General features: G+C 41.1%; 1 protein-coding gene across 2 annotated transcripts in view; it reads right to left on the bottom strand.

Annotated features, from left to right (window-relative positions):
* The window catches only part of pknox2 (pbx/knotted 1 homeobox 2), a 489,281-nt gene extending 476,867 nt beyond the window's left edge, over positions 1-12,414 (bottom strand). Inside the window, exon 1 of one of the 2 annotated variants that reach the window (XM_059957270.1) lies at positions 12,354-12,414. The gene's annotated coding sequence lies outside the window, so the exon portion shown is untranslated. Of the gene's footprint in view, positions 1-10,692; positions 10,729-12,353 lie in introns of those variants that run through there. The other variant, XM_059957269.1, reaches the window with a different exon arrangement.
* Positions 12,415-16,160: the final 3,746 nt, after the last annotated feature.

Here is a 16,160-nt window from a genome sequence, read left to right as displayed (position 1 = left end):
CTGCAATCTCCTTCAACCATATAATCAAGAATCATTCTTTCAACAGCAGCCAATGCCACCTCCCAGCCTCACATCAACAGGAACAGTCACACTTTTAGCTGCCCATGCCCCAAACTGAATTTCATTTCTTGATGCACTTAATCTCTTTCGCTTAGAATGCAGCTTAAAGCTAGCCGATCATCTATCCTAACTTTGGTCAGTGTCAAGTTTTGCCTGATTAAGCTGTGAAATGTTTTCATTGTAAAATGCAACATAAAAATGAAAGTGTAATTATAATAAAAGTATAATATTATCATAAAGACAGACCAACATGTCATAAGCAATACAAAATATTCTGCAACATCCGATTAATATGGATTGAAGGCCAGGAAAGATTAAATTATTGTAGAAAATTGGAATGAAAACAAAAATTCAAACAAAAAACAATTTTAAAACGTAAGGCCATAAGACAAAGGAGCAGAAGTCGGCCACTCGGCCCACTGAGTCTGCTCTGCCATTTCATCATGAGCTGATCCATTCTCCCCTTTAGTCCCATTCCCCCGCCTTCTCACCATAACCTTTGATGCCCTGACTACTCAGATACCTATCAATCTCTGCCTTAAATACACCCAATGACTTGGCCTCCACTGCCGCTCGTGGCAACAAATTCCATAGATTCACCACCCTCTGGCTAAAAATTGTTTTTCGCATCTCTGTTCTGAATTGGTGCCCTGCAATCCTCAAGTCGTGTCCTCTCGTACTAGACTCCCCCACCATGGGAAACAACTTTGCCACATCCACTCTGTCCATGCCTTTCAATATTCGGAATGTTTCTATGAGGTCCCCCCTCATTCTTCTAAACTCCAAGGAGTACAGTCCAAGAGCGGTCAAACATTCCTCATATGTTAACCCTCTCATTCCCGGAATCATTCTAGTGAATCTTCTCTGAACCCTCTCCAATGTCAGCACATCCTTTCTTAAATAAGGAGCCCAAAACTGCACACAGTATTCCAAGTGATGTCTTGCCAGTGCCTTATAGAGCCTCAACATCACATCCCTGCTCCTATACTCTATTCCTCTAGAAATGAATGCCAACATTGCATTCGCCTTCTTCACCACTGACACAAACTGGAGGTTAACCTTAAGGGTATCCTGCACGAGGACTCCCAAGTCCCGTTGCATCTCAGAACTTTGAATTCCCTCCCCATTTATATAATAGTCTGCCCGTTTATTTCTTCTACCAAAGTGTATGACCGTACACTTTCCAACATTGTAATTCATTTGCCACTTCTTTGCCCATTCCCCCAATCTATCCAAGTCTTTCTGCAGACTCTCTGTTTTCTCAGCACTACCGGCCCCTCCACCTATCTTTGTATCATCAGCAAACTTAGCCACAAAGCCATCTATTCCATTATCCAAATAGTTGATATAGAACGTAAGAAGAAGCGGCCCCAACACGGACCCCTGTGGAACACCACTGGTAACCGGCAGCCAATCAGAATGGGATCCCTTTATTCCCACTCTCGGTTTCCTGCCTATCAACCAATGCTCTATCCACGTATGTAACTTTCCCGTAATTCCATGGGCTCTTATCTTGTTTAGCAGCCTCATGTGCGGCACATTGTCAAAAGCCTTCTGAAAATTCAAATACACAACATCCACTGCATCTCCCTTGTCTGGCCTACTTGTAATTTCCTCAAAAAATTGCACTTGGTTTGTCAGGCAGGATTTTCCTTTAAGGAAACTATGCTGAGTTCTGCCTATCTTGTCATATGCCTCCAGGTACTCCGTAACCTCATCCTTGACAATCGACTCCAACAACTTCCCAACCACCAATGTCAAGCTAACAGGTCTATAATTTCCTTTTTGCTTCCTTGCCCCCTTCTTAAATAGTGGAGTGACATTTGCAATCTTCCAGTCCTCCGGAACCAGGCCAGAATCTATCAACTTTTGAAAGATCATTGCTAATGCCTCTGCAATCTCCACTGCTACTTCCTTCAGAACACAAGGGTGCATTCCATCTGGTCCGGGAGATTTATCTACCCTTAGACTATTCAGCTTCCTGAGTAGTTTCTCTGGCGTAATTGTGACTGCGCATATTTCTCTTCCCTGACACCCTTGAATGTCCAGTATATTGCTGATGTCTTCCTCAGTGAAGACTGATGCAAAATACTCATTCAGTTCCTCCGCCATCTCCTTATCTCCCATTACAATTTCTCCAGCATCATTTTCTATCAGTCCTATATCTACTCTCATCTGTCTTTTACTCTTTATATACTTGAAAAAGCTTTTAGTATCCCCTTTGATATTATTTGCTAGCTTCCTTTCATAGTTCATCTTTTCCCTCTTAATGACCATCTTAGTTTCCTTTTGTAAGTTTTTAAAAACTTCCAAATGCTCTGTCTTCCCACTAGTTTTTGCTTCCTTGTATGCCCTCTGCTTTGCTTTTACTTTGGCTTTGACTGCTCTTGTCAGCCACGGTTGCATCCTTTTTCCATTTGAAAACATCTTCTTTGGAATATATCTGTCTTGCACCTTCCTCACTTCTCGCATAAACTCCAGCCACTGCTGCTCTGCCATCATTCCCGCTAGTGTCCCTTTCCAGTCAACCTTGGCCAGTTCCTCTCTCATGCCACTGTAGTTTCCTTTACTCCACTGAGATACCGACACATCAGATTTTGGCTTCTCTTTCTCAAATTTCACAGTGAACTCAATCATGTTGTGATCACTGCCTCCTAAGGGTTCCTTCACCTCAATCTCTCTAATCACCTCTGGTTCATTACGCAATACCCAATCCAGTACAGCCAATCCCCCAATGGGCTCAACAACAAGCTGTTCTAAAAAACCATCTCGTAGACATTCTACAAATTCTCTCTCTTGAGATCCAGTGCCAACCTGATTTTCCCAATCCACTCACATGCTACAATCCCCTATAATTATCGTAACACTGCCCTTCTCGCAAGCCTTTTCTATTTCCTGTTGTAATTTGTAGTCCACATCACTGCAGCTGTTTGGAGGCCTGTAGATAACTGCCATCAGGGTCCTTTTACCCCTGCGATTTCTTAGCTCAACCCATAAAGATTCTGTACCTTCCGATCCTATGTCAACTCTTTCTAATGATTTAATATCATTTACCAATAAAGCCATGCCACACCCTCTACCTACCTGCCTATCCTTCCGATACACCGTGTATCCTTGGACGTTCAGCTCCCAGAGACATGCATCACTTAGCCACGTCTCAGTGATGGCTACAATATCATACCTGCCAATCTGTAACTGTACAACAAGATCATCCACCTTATTCCTTACGCTACGTGCATTTAAGTATAACACCTTAAGTCCAGTATTTGGTACTTTTTGCATTGATTGTACTGCAACTGATCCCAATGGTTGAAAATTTGCTCCATCACCTGCCTGTCCTTCCTGACATCCTTACTGCTCACTACCTTTAGATCTATTTCTGTTTTCCCTCTCCTCCACTCCATCATTCTGGTTCCCATCCCCCTGTCAAATTAGTTTAAACCCTCCCTAACAGCTCTATTAAACCTTCCTGCCAGGATATTGGTCCCCCTAGGATTCAAGTATAACCCATCCTTTTTGTACAGGTCACACCTGCCCCAAAAGAGGTCTCAATGATCCAGAAACTTGAACCCCTGCCCCCTGCTCCAATCCCTCAGCCATGCATTTATCCTCCACCTCATTCCATTCCTACTCTCACTGTCACGTGGCACAGGCAGTAATCCTAAGATTACTACCTTAGTGGTCCTTCTTCTCAACTGCCTTCCTAACTCCCTATATTCTCCTTTCAGGACCTCTTCCCTTTTCCAACCTATGTCATTGGTACCTATATGTACCATGACCTCTGACTCCTCACCCTCCCACTTCAGGGTATCTGCAGCTCGGCACACCTGGCGCAGATGTGGATGTCCGGGAGGCTAGGAGACTCTAGGACCTCCCACATCCGACACCAAGAACAACAAGCTGCCCTCACACTCATACTTCCCCTTTCCTCAAATAACAGGAAAAACTGAAACCTAAACCTACCTTGTCTCGCCTGCTTCCTCCTAGGCCCGTTGAGCCAAAGCCCTTAAGCCTACACTCTGCTGACCGCAAATGACACTGCCCGCTGTATAAGGCTGTGTCCTTTTTAAATCTTCCCTGCTTCACTGCCTGACGTCACACGCCTGTGCAGTCCCGCATCTCTTAACTCCGATGAGAGTAAGAAAAAATCAAAATGGCTCCCGCCACACTCCCATTCCGATCCTCCGACTTACTTCTCCAAAAAAAAATGCTGCATCACATTTAGCATATAGAAATTGGGTTATGTTCTGTCTGAAGATTTCATCCCGAAATTATCTCTTTTATGAAATATTTCCTTTTTTTTGTAACTGTCTACCACACTAATGGGGAGGATTGTTTCTCTGGCTATCTGCATTCAGTTATCATGCAAGTTGAAAAGTGTTCTCCCTCATGACAATTTAACAAATTTTAGACCACTACGGATTGTTACTTACCAGGGGAAAATCTTCTCTGGTGTCTTGGTAGAGAAAATAGAAAATTGACACTATAAGGAAGCATCTTGAGGGATGAGTGTGGTGGGGTGGTGTGGAGCAAGTTCCATTTTGTGCCAAACCTTGCAGTCAATTGAATGAAATGGAAAGGACATGGTGGGCACAATATTGTGGGCTGAGGGGCCTGTAATATGTTGTCGATTTCTATGATTCCATTCACCACAAAATGCAGATCCCATTCTGATTTATTTTGGATGTTGAACCAAACTTGTGGCAGTTGAACATGTACTAAGCCTCAGTTTGAGTAGAGCAATAGACTAAGACAAGAATACTGATCTATGTTTAAAAATTAGCAAGCTCACTTCAGTCAAATGGAGTTCCCATAAGTGTTTATAGACACAAGTAAAAGATAGGATCATGTAAGCTAACAGCACTGACTACCTGGGAGCTCAGGTTTAGCAACAGTTCTGGGTGAGCTAGGTGATGCAAGGATGACCCCCAGAACCATGAACAGACAAACAAGTCGTCAACTTTCTTCTGGGAAGGATGGAGAAATATTTAGCGTGATTTCTGCTATTTTTTTTTATTTCAGTGTCATCATTTGGTAGGGTATTAAGGTATTAATACAAGACTGAATTTGAATGTGCAGCTTTCTAAGAGTATGCGCTAGAGCAAAGCTCAAATAAAGACTAGCTACCAGAGCAAGACATTGGAGAGGTGAACACAGGGATGGGATGGTTATCCCAAGGTGCTCTCACATACTGGATATTTATGCAGTTAACTGAAACATCAGAATATATTGCTGATGCTACCATGATTGGTGGAGATAGTGAGGATTTTGCCCAAGGATACAGAGTGACATACAGTACCCTGCAAAAGTATAGGCACAGGCATATACAGTATATATATATGCGCACAGTACTGTACTTGTCAACATGGAGCAGAGAGCGAGCTGTGTAAATCTGGTGGGAGCAAAGGATGTTGGGAATGGCGAGGGTGTAGCACTGCAAGAGAGGTGTGGGATAGGTGTCAGAGGAGAGCCAGGGATGAGAGCAGCAGGGGTGCAGACACACCCAGCCCTGAGATACCAGGCAAGGTCATTTGATTCCAAATAATAGGTTTATTGATCATCACAGAATGTCTGTCTGGTGCTTCCCATTCCCTTCCCCCATCCATAATTCCCCTCTCCTTGTCCCCTTCCCAATCTCAGACAACAACAGAGACCCATATCAGAATCAGGTTTATCATCACTCACGCATCAAGAATTTTTTTCTTGTGTCAACACTACAGTGAAATATATAAAATTACTATAGTAATGTGCAAAAGTCTTAGGCACCCTAAATATAGATATGTGCCTAAGACTTCTGCACAGTACTGTAGAACAACTGGAAAGTTGCACAGAGCGACAGCAGGTGGAATTTAATCGAGATGAGTGTGGGCTTCAATTGTCTAATACTGTACTGGCCAGGCGGATACAGGAAACAGCAGGAGTCTTAGGAGCTTTGATGTTTGAGAGCCTGAGTTTAAGGGGGAGGTTGGGCAGGCTAATACTTTATCCCTTTCAGTATAGGAGACTGAGTGGTGACCTCAAAGAGGTGTATAAAATCATAACGGGCAGAGATAGGGCAAATCCACATATTCTTCTTCCCCAGAAGAAAGCAAATCAAAAATTAGATTAAAGTGGGATGGGTGAAGATGTAAAAATGGACCTGAGGGGTATATATGGAATAAGCTACCAGAGGAAGTACAATAAAAATATTTTAAAGTGTTTTGGGCAGGTCCAAGGATAGGAAAGATTTAGGGCGTTGTGGGCCAAACACAGGTAAATGGGACTCGCTTGGTGAGCACTTTCATCAGCACTGACAGGTTGGGCTGGAGAGCCTGTTTCCACACTGTGTTGCTCTCTAACTGTATGTCCACAGGGACCCTGGGGTGCAAGTTCACAGCTCTCTGAAAATGTGTAACTGTGGCACTGTCTCAAATTTGAATTTGGAAACCACATCAGGTGTTATTGGTTTATTTAAATAACAAATACAGATAATTAAGGTGTTCCAATCTTTTTCTACTTCCCCAAACTATGATATTAAACATATTATGAATTTACAATGCTTTTCAGATGCACAGAGACCCCAGTTTCAATACAAATTTGCAAGGAGTAGGAGAGGCTTGGGGGCAGGAGGTTGGAAAAGAGAAGGAAAGGAATACTGGAGAACAGTGAAGTTTACAAGTTCACATAATTAAACAGAGAACAATGAGCACTCAACTTGGCAGGTCATACCTGTGGAAAGAGAAAGTGCCAAAGACAATGCTTCAAGACTGATGAAAGGTCATCAACCTGAAATATTAATTCTATATCTCTAGCCACAGATGCTGCCTGGCTTACTGAGCATTTCCAGGATTTGTTTTAGTCCATATTTCCCACCTCAGAACAATTTTTATGTTCTGAGCTGGAAATTCCCTTTTTATGTTCTAAAAGAAAACTGATTTGAATAGGTTATCACAGAAAGTGCCTTTTCATCTTAAATGGATTTTCAGAACAAAAACAAAAGGCTTGTTCTTTATATTGTCCAGGTCTTTATTGGGTTAAGTACAATTCCGATGAATCAAAAATGTTAACTGCCTTTTCCTCTCTAAAAGTCACAGCCTGGCCTAACGATTATGCTGAACATTGTGAACACTTTTACTTCAAATATCCAACACCTGCAATTCTTTGATTTAACATGATGGCCTCAGTATCTAGATCAGTCATGGCTGAACAACCAGTCTCTGCAGCAAGTTACAATGAACACAAAACGTCATAGAAATTTGGCAAAGAAGTTGATAATAGTAGCAGAAAAAGGTTGTTTTAGTTACTTTGGACAGAAGAATGTAGCGTCCATTGGGGATCGGTACCAGAACCACAGCTTGTCTCCACATATATTAATGACTTGGATTTGGATTACAGCACACAATCTCCAGATCTGCAGTTGGCCCACTCCTGGAGCCACGAGGGATTAGGTGGAGAATAGTAACAGACTTAAAGAAGATGTACTCGGGCTGATGGAATGGGCAGATAAGAGGCAGATGAAATGTAATGCCAGGATACATGGTGTTATATTTGGTGTAAAGAATAAGAGGAAATAGAAGTTGGAGGTCACATATTGAAAAGATACAAGAACAGAAAGATCATGGTTCAATTAAAGAGCCAGAGCAGCCAGTTCAAAAAAACATTTGGGAACCTGGGATTTAGAAATACAAGAGCAAAAAAGTTCTGATGAACTTGTTGCCAAATGCTCAATTTGTTTTTTGCGCTGGGGTGGGGGGGGGGGGGGGAATGTTATGTCCTTGTTGCCGCTTGTGCGATTTTTTTTGCACATGGTGGGGAGGTTGATGTTCTTGCTGCCATTTGCGCAATTTGTTTTTTCCTTGTGCATGGGGGCTTGATGCTTTTCATTTGAACAGCTTCCATGGTCTTTTTTCATGGCTATCTGGAGAAGACGAATCTCAGAGTTGTATACTGCATACGTACTTCGAGAATAAGTGTACCTTGAACCTTGAAACTTTAGTATAGCCATGGATGGAGTCCACAGCATAGTCCACAGTCTGGATGCCACATTTGATGAAAGATATAAAGTCTTAAGAGGTAGTGTAAAAGAGATTTACTAAAATGATTGGAGGGATGAAGGAACTGAGTTATGTGACAACACTGTGATAGATAAGAATGGAGACAAAGTATTTACCAGCACTTCAAACATCAGGTTGATATCTTCAGAAGAGATATTGAAAATCATGAAGCACACGAAAAAGGTAGATTTAAAAAACTCTTTCCTTTGGCACACTGATCAAAAAGCAGGGGCACTGAATGAAGGCAGACGGCAAGCAACCCAAAAAAAAAAGTGACTTGAGGAAAAATTATGTTACACAGTGAGCAATGAAGGTCTGGAGTGCATTCCCAAGGACAAGTAGTGAAGATTCAATAATACGTAAGATTTAGAGGGAAGATGGATAAAAAGGGAGCTGAAATTTATCCAGACAAGATTTGGCATGGGAAGAGGGGAGAATGGATGAGAGACAGGAACCAGCTGAATTATATGTCAATACAGACAATGGAGCCATAGTATGAAATAAAATGAAAATGGAACCTTTTTGTTAAATATAGCATAATCTCCAAGCCAAAATTTACCAACAAGCCCCAAAACTTCACAAACAATTAACAATTCAAAAAGTTTCTGATGTACAGCAACTTAGCTTTTTTAAAAATTATGCCATACAGAACAAAAATAAAAAGACTTTTTTGAAATGTCGCTTTGGAAGATACAAGAGAAAAAGTTGTATGCAAACTAAGAAATATCTAGCAGCACTTTGCTGAACAGCTGGCGTTAAGCAGGACCCTCAGGCATAACAGGCGCCACGGTAGTGTATTACAGTTCAGGGCATCGGAGTTCAGAGATCAATTCCTGCACAGTTGGTATGGTCTCCCCACAACCGCGCAGATTCCCTCTGGTTGCTCCCAAAAATGTGCCAGTTGGTAGGTTAATTGGTCAATGTAAATTCTCCTGTGATTAGACTAGGGTTAAATAGGTGGGTTGCTGGGCAATGTGGGTCACTGGGCCGGAAGAGCCTGTTCCGTATTGTATCTCTAAATAAATAACCTTTGGAATACCACAGAATGCTCTCTGTATCCCCATATTCATCTAGTTCACGTTGAAAGCTAAGAGCAATTCAACCCAGGTAGGCTTTCAACCCTACCACAGTACACGCCAACTCTTCAAAAATAAGGCACCATCAGCTTGACCTGCACTGTTCTTTGTGCTCGGATACTTCAACAACATTCTCCCTGAAAAAGTATACAAAATTGAAAATCATCCAGCCAATCAAAGAGCTTAGTCACAGCTCCTGAACGACTACCATTGAAAATGATCACTGAATTATCATGTTTTAAAAAAAGCTGCAGAGAACATGTCAGTCTGAGCTACACACAGGGCAAAACATGTACTGGTGTCCTGCCTATGTAAACAGAAGTCGAAGTTGCTGTTTACGTTCCCTTGAAGCATCCTCACCCCACTGTTCTATGATTTTCCTTTTACTCTAATCCAGTTTCTCCTTAAATGCATCGTGCAATTAACATTCACTACTTCAGAATGTGTTGTTTTTAAAAACGAAGTAAACAAGCTCCAATTATCTCCAAAACGTGGAAAAGATTTATTCCAGTCAAGGCATGAATAAGCTGCACAGGAATTATGGGATTGGACACTAACAGAATGATTCTGCAATTCATTCCAATGTTTTAGGTTAATTAACTTCTCTTAAAGATCCACTCCTACCTCACAACCAGACTCAAAATCTTCCCACGCCGTTTAAAACAAAATGAAACATATTTAAAGGCAACTTCTGTTTTTTTTAAATCATCCTTTTGGCGTTTGCCACGCCATTTCTACTTTTCATTGCTAAAATCCTTTTCAAGATAGTGGCTGACAAAACATAACATTTTTCTCACGTTGTGCATCTTTCGTTACCCCTAATATTTATTTAAAACAGTTCAATAATTCAGCTGGTGGTTTAACACTCAAATTTCTATAAACACAAAACAAAATATAGAGAAGAAATTAGAACATGAAGTTTATATAGAAGCTCTTCAGATTTGAAGTAGTTGCAAACTTGACGATGTCCTGGCCAGCGCACTGGGAAAAATTGATTACAAATTGTTCGTTAAAAAAATGACGCAAAACATCGACAGACAAAATGAGAAAGAGTGATTTGCATTCCAACTGAACAAGCGTCTCACTGTACAACAAAAAAAAATTGTAAGCCAAAGTTGAAATTTTAATTCACCTTATCTAAATGCAATACTGATTCCCTCAAATTCCTTCTAGGTGATGTTTCAATATAAATTGAGTTAATTTAATCGCCGGTGCCGAGTTAACGTTTGTAGAAATATACATTCTTTCTTGATTGTAGTTCCTTAATTCCTACGCGTAAAAAAATTCCGAGCCATGGGATGACCCAGGATCAGAGTGGCAGACAGAAGCACAGCTGGAATTATCGCACAAACATGCCTAGCAACATCAAAACACAGAAGTGGAATTGCACAGCAAACTTGCTTCAATGGAACGCAAACACACTGACAGGATTTTAATTTACAACTCACGAGAGGAGCAAGAAAAAAGCGTGTACTTCTGTTTTAAATATCAACCGAACACAGTTTAATTGCCCAAATCCATACCTGATTCCTGTACAGAATTCCACTACGGCGCTCCCGTTTACTCCCATTCCATAGATATCATTGCAATCCCAGCATAACCCTGACAGCAACATAAAAATTCTTAAGAAATTAGTTCTGCATTTGTTGGGACTGGCCTGTAGTGGACACAGCCGCAACTGGCCGGTTAATTCCATAACCCTACTGATCGGAGACGCGATCCTGGAAGCACATCTGTGACAGGATATATGCTGTATTCTTAAAGGGAAGACATTGTTAAGAATCTAAGTCAACAACCGGAGCTCGTTCTGGCAAATTAAAGTATACGCTTGATTGCAAAGGGCTGCACGTTTTTTTCCTCCAAAAAAAAGCCTGTGTTAAAGATACGAGCACATTTTGGAAACCGAATTGCGAAGGGGTTTGTACATAGAATCGCGAGAAGATCGAAATCGGGTTTCTTGCCTCTCAATTGATGGTTTAAATGTAGTCCGTGCATCAAATTAAAATGAATTTAACGATAGAATACAAGCCAAAATAAACCATTCCTTTTATCCATAATGCAAAATATCTGAGAAACCAAATGTTTCCTTTCCTTCTCGATTTCCTCAGTAATATTACAATGGAGTAAATATGAGATCATAAAAAACGTCGCAACATTCGTACTATACTAATGGATTGAATGAAACACCAAAGACAAATGAAATAGCCGAAAAGTAGCATGTACTAAATTTCCCCCTTGATCTACCAGCACAACAAACAAAAAAAGGGTAACATTTAAAATCCAGGAATACAAAACCTGAGGACTGTCGGCATAGTTCAAAATATCACAGCCTCAAAGTCTGTTAAGAAGTACTTAGAACACTACATTTGAAAAGAATATTTTGCAAAGCTGAACTTTAAGCGCTGACAATAACAAATTAAATGAACTGTAACTGAGCAAGTGTCCCTTTTAATTAGTACCAGGCTCTTCGTGATACAAGAGGGGGAGGGGTGTGGGAGAAACACGAAAAGTACATCAGGTCAATAGTTGTATCAAAGAAAAAAAGGAGTCGAGGTGGCGGTAAAGAAATAAACCGAACAGAGGCTAAATCGAAGCTTATTCCTTCGTTGCGGAAATGAATCTCCTCGCTTTTAACATCTAGAAAGTGCATTTGTTATGAAAGACTTACAAAACAAAACGAGTTATATCAAAACATTACAAAATACACTCAGAAAATTCCTTAAAATATATCATCCATTAGTTGCCCTGTTTACAAAAAAAAGTAGAAAATGTTTAGAAGTTGAGATTTGAGTGCCCAGGACGATGCAATTGTCAGACAGCTATGTGGAAAACTACGGGATTCCATAAGCAAACAGAACGGCTACCCGCTCATCGCTTAACAATGCAGCTACTTTCTCCGCCACAACCACCCCCCATCAGCTGTAAAATCTAAGAGAGAGAGAGGAAGGAAAAGAGGTGGAGAGAAGAGAGGTGGAAAATGCAGAGGGGAGAAGCAAAACACACAGCAATCTAAACGTGCGTCTTTTCTTCCGGTTGGGACAATGACTGACTGAACGAAGCGGCTGCAGCAGCATTTGCAGCCACAGTGTGCAATGTATCCGTGTGCGCCGCTGATTACACTGTATTGCCCCGTGATACACTGTTGCACCGCGGTTACTCTGTCTCCCTGTGAATGACAGCTTACCTTCATGCCAATCTTCATCAGACTGACACCACCGCGGCGCCGCCACGCGCTCACATCGATACATCCTAATGACGTCAACACGCCCCGGACTCTCCCCCTCAACCCGCCTCTTTGTCTTCATTGGCGACCTGCTCAGCATCCAATACGAGCGGGAAGGAAATGTCGCACGGTGATTGGACGGTCTTGGGGTTTGCACCGCCTCCAGTGGAAGGAGGTGTGTCCAAGAGACAGAGAAAGGGGACGGTCAATTATGTCGTCTAGCCCACCGCTTCCCACAGTGCAGCCACTCGGGCTACCCTTTGGTTCAAATTAACCCCACCTCCTCAGGTATCTACTATGATTGGGTAACAGCTCTGTCACTCAATCATCACACAAGAGCTTCCGTTCTAAATAATTAATATTCATAACTGTGAAATTTTGAAGAATTTGTGACATGTTAATGCACTTAGGGCCCCAGCTTTCACGAACGGGAATGAAAGGATATATTTTTTAATTTAAACCTGCCTGAAAGTATAGAAAATCAATTAGATATTTCAGATTATTTTGTTTTATAAGCGTCAGTTCTAGGAATCCCCCCAGTAAATTTCCATCTGTTGAACAATTTCTGACTTGGACCTAACTGCCAACAAATCTACCAAATTTCTAATGATGTAGGCAAACTCAAGAGTCATTCTCCATATGCTAGGAAGGATAACAGCCTATTAAAGAGGATTTTGCATCCCTACAATGCTGGTCAAAATGTTCATGAGATTCTTAATATATCCAGCTTGAGCTGTCCCTCAGCAAAATCAGAACATGCTGGAAATCTGAAATAAAAACATGATATGAATGTTGAACAAAGCAACAACATCTGTGACATGCAAAACACAAGAACCACGAGAAGTTAGAATTCAAATATATCTTATATTGAAGGAAGAGGGATGGGGTCAGCAAAGAGAATGTCAGGGAAAGGTAGGAGACGAGACACGTAATGACAAATTGTTAATGATTTTGGTTGAAAAAGGATAGTGAAACTTGTTAATGATGACTGATCTGAATGAGGAGGCGACAATCAAAGAAAGTAATGAAAACAGGTAAGTGAAGGAGAAGAGAAGAATGACACAGTTGTAAATCCAAAACCATTGCAAATGCTGGAAAACTGAAATTAAAGAGACTGCTTTAAATACTCAGCAGGCCAAACAGCATCTGGCAAGGTGTAAAACAAAGCTACCATTAAAAATTATGACCTTCAACTGGAACTGATTGGTTCTGATATAATCTGGAAAGTCTAGTTTTGTGAAATTGTTGAATTCAGCCTTTCCCTGCATTAGAGGGTGAGGTACTGTTTCTCAAGGTTACATCGGATTTTACTACCTTCTTTTGTATTTATTTTTTATTAAAGTTCATCATCAAACAAACATTTCCATAAGATGTATTTCAGATATTGTACATATATATCATATAGTCATATATGCCACAAATCTCCACATAATATTTATCTGAGGTATACACTTATAGAAAAGAGAGGAAAGAAAGAACAAGTGAAAGGAGAAAACTATGTAAAAGTAGGGAGTGATCTTTTTTTACAACATATTCATTGATTTGTGAGAATAAAATCAAGCCTATGAGGAGTTATGTAGTTAAACCATTTTTCTCAGTATGTATCAAATTGTTCCAACTTATGATTAACAGACTACCTTAAAAACTTAGAAAGAACTGGCCACTTTTAAGGGAAGATCATCAACTTGTAATATTATTTCTTCCTGTTTGCTGTCCACAGCTCCTGCCTAACTGATAAATATTTCTTGCATCCTCTATCTTATTTCAGGTTTCCAGCATCTGTATTATTATGTATCGGATTGTTGTAGAACTTTCCGTTAATCTTTCTCTCTCCTTTTCAGTTTCCAATCATTTCCTTCAATTGATAAGCTCTACGGACAGAACAGATATGAGTAACACATCCTTTCTTAGTCTGAACGTGCATCCAGTCTCTTTGTATTTATCCCATCACGAACATTCTCCCCTGATGACCATCTTCCCACCCTGGTGAGCTTTTGGAGAGAGACCAGGCACTTTATAAGCAACCTTGAGAAGAAAGTGCAGAAAAAAATCACATAATCAGAACTGAGGGGATATCAATATTGACCATTAAGACAAGCTTCTAAATAAGGAGAAAAAGTCAAGAAAACTCCTTAATTCTAATGCTAAGCTCTTACATCCATCATAAGGATATCATAATTACTGGTTTTTGAATTTTAAACTGTTATACACACATTTCAGACAGTTATGAATATTTTACATTTTTTGGCCTGCACAGTTTTAAGCTAATACATTCAATTAGTTTAAATATTTGATTACCATAAATGAGCTTTAATTTTATCTAATTACAATCATATTTTATTTAATTTCATAAACCTTAGGTCTGCTTTTATACTGTGAATTATGTGTAAGTCTATCTAAATGTAGCATATGTTGCTTGCGCCAATCGATTTGAATTAATAATTTTTTTCCTGAATCTGGACATTACTGGCAAGTTCAACAGATGCACCTCAACGATGTATGATTACCCCACTGCTCTACACTCTCTGACTATGCACCAAGGCACAGCTCAAATGCCATCTATAAATTTGTTGATGGTACAACTTTTGTTGGCAGAATCTCAGATGGTGACGAGAAGGCGTACAGGAGCAAGGTAGATCCGCTGGTTGAGCGGTGTTGCAACAACAACCTTGTACTCAATGTCAGTAAGATAAAGGAATGGATTGTGGACTTCAGGAAGGGGAAGTCAAGGGAAGACACACCTAGCCTCATTGCGGAATTAGCAGTGGAAAAGGTGAGCAGTTTCAAGTTCCTTGGTGTCAACATCTCTGAATATCTATTCTGAGCCCAACATATTGATGTTGTTACAAAGAAGGCTAACATTTATTATGCGTTTGGGGACATTTGGTTTGTTAGCAAAGGCACTTTCAAATTTCTACTGATGTACTGTGGAGAGCATTCTAACTCCCGTTGCTTCACCATCACTTATGGAGGGGCCACCACACAGAATTGGAAAAAAAGCTGCAGAAGGTTGCAAACTCAGCCATCTCCATCACGGGCACTAACCTCCTCAGCCTCCAGGACACTTTCAAAAGGCAAAGCCTCAAAATGGTGGCATCCATTATTAACAACCCACATTACCCAGGACATGCCCCCTTCTCATTGCTACCATCACGGAGAAGGTACAGGAGCGTGAAGCCACACACTCAACATTTTAGAAACAGCTTTACTGTTCTAAGTTTGCATCATACACTGGGGTGCTCTCTTCAGTTACCTGATGAAGTAACTTTGGCCAGGAGCAGATATTGTCAGGTGGTGCCCAACCTTCATAGAGTGTTTTGATTGTTAACCACTACACTCTCCAGTCGCTGGGTCAGCAATGGTGGCCAGGTCACTGCCCATCTGCTCCTGACTTCCAGCTCAACTCCTCTCACCCGATCCATATCCAGTAAGAGGCTCTTTCTGCTTCCTCCCCACCAACCCCCACCCCCACCCCACCCCCGTGAGCTGCTTGGTTCCTGCTCTTTTCATCAAAGGCCCAGTGCAGACAGTAACCTCCATGCTGACCTTGCCAGGAATTCTCTACAGTCCATCCCCACGGGGAATAGCCACGTCTGCCGTAATTTCTCCCTGCACTCCTAGACCAAGAACTGGCACCTCAGGGGCTTCCTCTTGTGAGCCTCCCCGCATCCTTCCTTCCTCCCATGGTACTGTGAGCTGCACCAGGATGATTTTCTTGTCTTTGGTGGACCACAGTTTGGTCAAAGTGTGGGTTTGCACCACCTCTGA

The sequence above is a fragment of the Hypanus sabinus genome, chromosome X2, assembly GCF_030144855.1.
Source record: "Hypanus sabinus isolate sHypSab1 chromosome X2, sHypSab1.hap1, whole genome shotgun sequence".
NCBI classification, from domain to species: Eukaryota; Metazoa; Chordata; class Chondrichthyes; order Myliobatiformes; family Dasyatidae; genus Hypanus; species Hypanus sabinus.
Note: the sequence above shows the minus strand (reverse complement) of the source record. Positions and strands in the feature narration are given on the sequence as shown.